Genomic DNA, 6,315 nt, shown 5'->3' on the forward strand with positions numbered 1-6,315 from the left:
TCCATTCTTTTTTGAAAAATATTAAATAAATAAACAATTAATCTCCATTCTCTAAAAACTAATTTATTTTAAATTAGAATTGTTATAAATAGATATGATGTGTGAAATGTATCTTTGGTGACTTTGTAAGTCTTATGAATTGTCTGATTTGTTTTGGATGAATACGATTGCCTGTTTGATTGAAATAATGTCTGATTTAGTTAAAATGGAGATTTTTTATTGTTTTGAATTGAAATAATTTTAATATTTAAAAGTCTGGATTTGGTGCTATTAGGAACTGATTTAATCTTGAACTTGATGGAAAGAGTTGAGAATTGGTTTGGTTGGGACCCAAAAAGGGTGGCAAAGTCCAAGTTTTAGAGGAAATGCTGCCGGATTTTTAAAAAACTTAAGATTTTGTTTTAAAATGTAATTTAGAAAATGATTGGATTTGAGAGGTTCTATGATTTGGTATTTGACTTATTAAGAAATACGTGTTTCGAGTTTAATTGGTTTAAGAAAAATTTATGTTTCAAGTTTGATTTAAATGTGAAAGGACCTATGTTTTGAAGTTTGGTTAAGAAGTACCTTTGGAGGAGTTTTAGCGGATTTTGAAAAGGAATTGAACTTTGATTAGTTAAATTTGTATTACTTTTGAAGTCTTCTTTAAATTTCGACTAAACAATTCCGAGCCTTTGGGAAGGTTTCTGATTTAAGAATGAAATGAAATTGGTTTTTAGACTTAAATAATTTTGATTTTAAAATTGGTTCGAAACTTTTGGCTTACATGCCTTGGTTTTGATTTTAAGTCTTCTTTTTAATAGATTTCAATTTAAGTAACTAGGATTTCAAGGATTTAAAAAGAATTTAAGAAATGAGGTAGGTTATTCTTCCCTAGAGTCTTGAGTCATTGCCAAGGATTTGTTAATTAATAACTCTTATTTAAAATAGTTAAATAGATGATTTAAAAGTGAAAATTTTGAGTCTTTTCAAAGAGAATTCCCTTTTTTATATGATATTTGAAAGTCTTTTGGAAATTTTGGAGAATGTTACTTAAGGTGGCTCCGTTTTGAAAGAGAATTTATTTGTTTTGGAGAAAAAGTGGATTATGAACTTGAAATAATTTGAGATATTGTACATGAGGCTCAATGGGGACGCTCACTAGAGACCCGAAGGATAAGGCTCAGTGGGGACGGCGATACGTAACGCCCACTTGAGACCGCAGGGAAGGTTCCCCATGAGGACGGCGATACGTAACGCTCATGGAAGGGACGTTAGCCAAGGTAGGGACGACGATACGTAACGCCTATCTCGGGTATCGGGCAACGAACAGACATTTGAGCTCATGGCCTGAATAGGAATAGACATTCATCATTTGCATCTATGTGACATTTTTGGGTGTGTATATTATAATTGGTTTGCCTATATGAATACTTATGTTAATTGCTAGCTGTTATACTTGTGGTAATTGCTTTGATTGTGCTTGAACTACATTAATTGTGATTGTGTTTGATTGGTTGGTTTGTGATGAATTGGTTGATGATTGAGTTGTTTGGGCCGGAGGCCATGTTGGATTGGATGGGCCTGAGGCCGTGGTTAATTAGTGATAGTGTTGGAAAACGATGATGATTGTCTTTCCACCATTGCAAAACATCAATGATTGCATCATTGCAAAATAATGTTGCCTCACTCAAGTAAATATCCAGTTGGTTCTTTCCACTTTTCACTTCAACTTCTTGATTACGGGACATCAAATCTTTTGCATTACAAACAATATATGAATCAAAAAGCATGAAAAATAAAAAATACATATAATCAAGTAGATAAAAATACTTACACCAACAATTTTAATAAGCTGAGTTCCAATTGCAGAAGATGTTGCTTGAGAAAAATTACTTGAAAGTTGGGAAGAACTCTCTACAAATTTGAGTACAACTATCAAGATGACGTTTTATAGTAGAAGTGCCATATCGCTTACCTCCAGCTTTAAACACTTTCTTGCATCCTTTACACTCAGCACGTTCTACTCCATCCTTATCTGGACCGAGCTTTTTGAAAAAATTCCAAACATTGGAGGTTGCTTGTCTCAGCCTTTTCGAACTAGGTTCATCAATCTCGACCTAGGAAGCACCGATACGACACGCGATACGGACACGACACGACACGGATACGCCGACACGTTCTTTTTATAAAAAATTGGATACGACACGTTTATGATACGTTGTGAATTAAAATTTAAATAATATATTAAATTAATAAAATATCATATTGTAAATATAAGAGGAAATATAGTTGCATAAAAAAGTCTAAAAATTATGTAATTGTTAAAAAAAATAAAAAATTTTAATCTACTTTTGTCATCTCGCTAACAGAAAATGTATCAATTTTTTCTCCTCCAAGTCCATCCTCCGCAAATACTACAGCTTCTATGTTTGGTTCATCTAAAGATAAATACGAAACCTCACTCAGATCTGGACTGTTGTCATCAACTCTGACGTCCCACATGTTGGTATCTCCTTTTTTATAATCTTCACTCATTCTAGATAAAAGTCGGAGATTAGTATGAACATATACCAAATTTTCAGCTCTAAATTGGATCGGACTCGTTCGAATTCATGATAACTTCACCAAAATTCTGCACCGCAAGAAGACATGTCACCGATACGCTCGTTTGAAGTATCCGTCGAGTGTCGGTGTCGGATTCGTGTCCGACACGGATACGCCGGCACCATAGGAGAATCCGTGCTTCATAGATCTCGACCGGAGCAGCCTCAGAACCAACTCCAGTAGTAACAAGGTTACTCACAGTTTCAGAATTCATATTTCCTGAAATAAAAGTAAATTCTGTTTAAAGATCAACAGTTTCAGAATTCATATTTCAAAATTCAAGTATTTAACCAACAATCATTAAAAATACCTACTAATAATATTATAACAAGTTTAATAAATTTTAATTATACCCCTAAAAATAGTTATATTAGAACATCTCTTTATACAGTTGAATATATAATCAACTTTCAAATAACAAGAGTTGCACTCTTAAAATATTTTAATTTTTTTTTATACAAAGCCATGCATGTCTCATACAATATATGAGGGACATCCTAACTTATTAAGACTAAATATCTTGTAATACAAAGTAATTGCGACAACAATTTGACAAATATAATTTTCTATTTCACAATATATGAACTATTTATGGCAAATATCTTGTAATACACTCTGTTGCATTTGCTTCTAAGTTTTGATGGTTGATTAAAAGTAAAGGAGAAAATAGTAAGATAGAAGAGGCAAAGCTAAAAGAAAGAAAAGGAACATGATGCAAATTAAACGAAATCAAATCAAAGGTGAAACAACAAACGAGCACTACTTAATTATACAACATATATATGGCAAATATCCAAATAATTTGCATATCAAGTATACTTTTAATTTACTGCTAATAGTTCACACTTGACAAGCTACTTAATTATTAATATTAATTACCACTGGCATACATGCAAGTATACATACAAGTAGAAATGAACACTGTCTTAGAAAGCATCTGAATCTGAAATCTGATACATCTATCATAATCATATCATGATGGAGTTGAACTCAAAACCACTCATAAACACCCTTTTCTGTACATAATAAATAACAACACCATGCACTTTCACTTAGCAACGCCAACACACACTATAAATTACAATCATCAAGTATATCATATATCAACTTATGTTAATAATTTGAAAACAAAGGTTAGAGTTGTGGAGAGTGGAGACCTTGAAGGATCAGAGCACAAAACAGCCCAAAACACAAGATCCAGAGCGTGGAGCAGCCGTGACCGAGAACGAGACCAGAGAGTCAGAGGACAAGTCACGACTCACAAGACCCAGGAGCTAGGACCGAGACCAGCAGGCAGCAGCGACGACGGCCAGACGGAGCAGCAGCGGTGGCTATAACTCAGTAGGCCACGATGACCGAAGATCGACGGTGAGGAACTGACTCCGACTCAGCGACCGTCAGGGGTGAGGATGGAACTCTGAAATTCGAGTTGAGGTCGATGGACGATGGAAGTGAGAGACTGAGAGTGACGGTGAGGAGCTGAGGATGACCGAGTGAGGAACTGAGGAACTAACGGTGAGGAACTGAGGTTGAGGAACCGAGTGAGAGGCTGAGAGCCGTCGAGGAGACTGGAGACGAGACGACTGAGTGACTGAGAGGAGCGAGACGTGAGAGTGAGGCAGCTGCAAATCTGGATTTAGGGATTAGGGAGTGGGGATTCAATTTAGGGTTTCAGGCTTTCAGCCATTTCGCTGGGTGGGGAATGGGGAATGGGGATTGGGTCGGGTCGGGTCGGTGGGTCTGGGTTCATGGGTAATGGCCTAATGGGTTCAGCAAAAAAAAAAAAAACTTCAGCCCGCCGGGGAAGCCCGCCCCGCCCCGCCAAAGCCCACGGTTTAAACGGTTTGGGTTAGGCGGGCTTTTGTCTTTCGGCGGTCCCAAATTTCCAGCCCATCCCGCCTTTTTTGGCGGGTTACGCGGGCCGACCCGGCGGATTAAGGCCCGTTTGCCACCCCTAGTATAGACTTAATGAACCTATGCTTGGGACAGGTTGGTAATTCATACTGTCTAGGAAAGATTTTAAGATTTTTATAACTAAATTTTGGATAATTAGTTGGTTTTTCTTTGAAACGGATTTTTGGATGTTAACTCTTTGGCTTTTAAAAAGACACGTAAGACGAGCAAAGATCACTGTACTTTAAAAATAATTTTATTTTACGTATCTTATTATAGCAATTCTGTAACTCCATAGTGAAAACCCTTTCGAGGACGATGTTCTCACTCTCCTACAGGTTTTTCCTTTTTAGGATATGGGCAACGAAGCTTCAGAAGAGTTATGTTCATTTTCTGTTTATTCAGTATTTTTGTATTATCTTACTTATTAATTTTTCCTCGCCTTTATTTTTATCAATTTTGTAAGAGGGATAGGAGTGTATGATCTGTGTGNNNNGAATAAAAATAATTTAATTTTACTATAAAAAAAATTCTATTGAAGCCACCTAATAGTATACATGTTGATTACCTAAGAAACCAAAATACACGTGTTTGTATGCACACTTTAAACACAATTCTTTAACTAAAATGTAATGATACAGGTGTTATGTATCCATTTGATATATGTGCAAATAAAAATTAGTTTATCAAACTCCGCTTTTATCAAACCATCAGCATTTAATAGCCACATCTTCGCACACCTAAATTGGGTAATTTGCATTAAATTCTATTAAATCTCTAAAACTTCTCATAATTGATTTCTATTCTGTGTTAGAAAATGGTCACAATTCATTCTTCTATTATATTCGAACAAAAATGTATGGAGTTTATCGTTAAACGAATGTATTGTTGCCTAATGGATGTGATTGTCTACAAAAGCTTTTCTTCTGCATTCGACCATCAATGATAGGAGTGGTTTGCAAATGAAAAATAGAATCCAAAGTCTGAGAATTTATTTGTCAGAACTTTTAATTTTGTTTTAATAAAGTTTGCTATACTCTTTTGTTCAATTGAATTACTTTTTACTTTTTAGGTAGTTTTTCATACCAATGTACATGATAATGCTAGTAAATAGGAGCAAAATAAAAATGAGTACTTTCATTCTCAAAGACTTAGTGAAAATAGTTTTTTTTAATCAAGTTCCAACCATTGGGATTTTTTTTGTTCATAGTAACCAGATTAAAATTTGATATAACTAAGCAATTAGTTCTTGATAACTAAATGCAGGAAGGTTGACAGAGGATTTTAGTTTATATAGTATAACTAAATAAATATTTCTCTTTTGATACATGTCAAAGAAAAGAGTAATGGCAAGGGAGTCTCTCTTCAGTTGATTCCAATTTGATATAACAATCATCAGAGTATTGTTCTATGTGAACCAAGGACTAATCTTAATCATCAAGTAAGAAACTCTCGTCATAATATGTGATTTGAGTTGGATAAATACAAATTTAATTGTAATTCACATTCTTGTTGGATTTTTATTTTTGCTTCTTTTTTACACTTTTCTTGTTGCTGATAATTTAAATGTATAGTTTTACTCATAGTAATTTACTTTCATTTTTCACTTTTCTTATTCCATTTTAATATGAATTTAATATGGTGTAGACTCTCTATGTTCAAGTTATTCCAAAGGTGTTAATGGAGAATTAACCTAATAGTTATGCAATGCTTCTTTTGCTATTCGTGATTTTATTTCCTTACCACTTCTATTTTTTTTAAAAAAAAATATTGCATAGACACATTTTTTAAACCGTAAAAATTTATGATTTGATGATTGTAAATATAAATTATCAC

At 34.2% G+C, this 6,315-nt stretch overlaps 1 long non-coding RNA gene across 1 annotated transcript; it reads right to left on the bottom strand.

Moving 5' to 3' along the window:
• On the bottom strand, positions 1,587-3,782 carry LOC110271030. The gene is made up of 4 exons (XR_002361012.1): positions 3,744-3,782; positions 2,741-2,805; positions 1,958-2,099; positions 1,587-1,896 (listed from the first exon to the last, which is right to left on the bottom strand). It is a non-coding gene; the product is annotated as an uncharacterized LOC110271030 (long non-coding RNA).

The sequence above is a fragment of the Arachis ipaensis genome, chromosome B04 (genome assembly GCF_000816755.2).
Source record: "Arachis ipaensis cultivar K30076 chromosome B04, Araip1.1, whole genome shotgun sequence".
Lineage (NCBI taxonomy): Eukaryota > Viridiplantae > Streptophyta > Magnoliopsida > Fabales > Fabaceae > Arachis > Arachis ipaensis.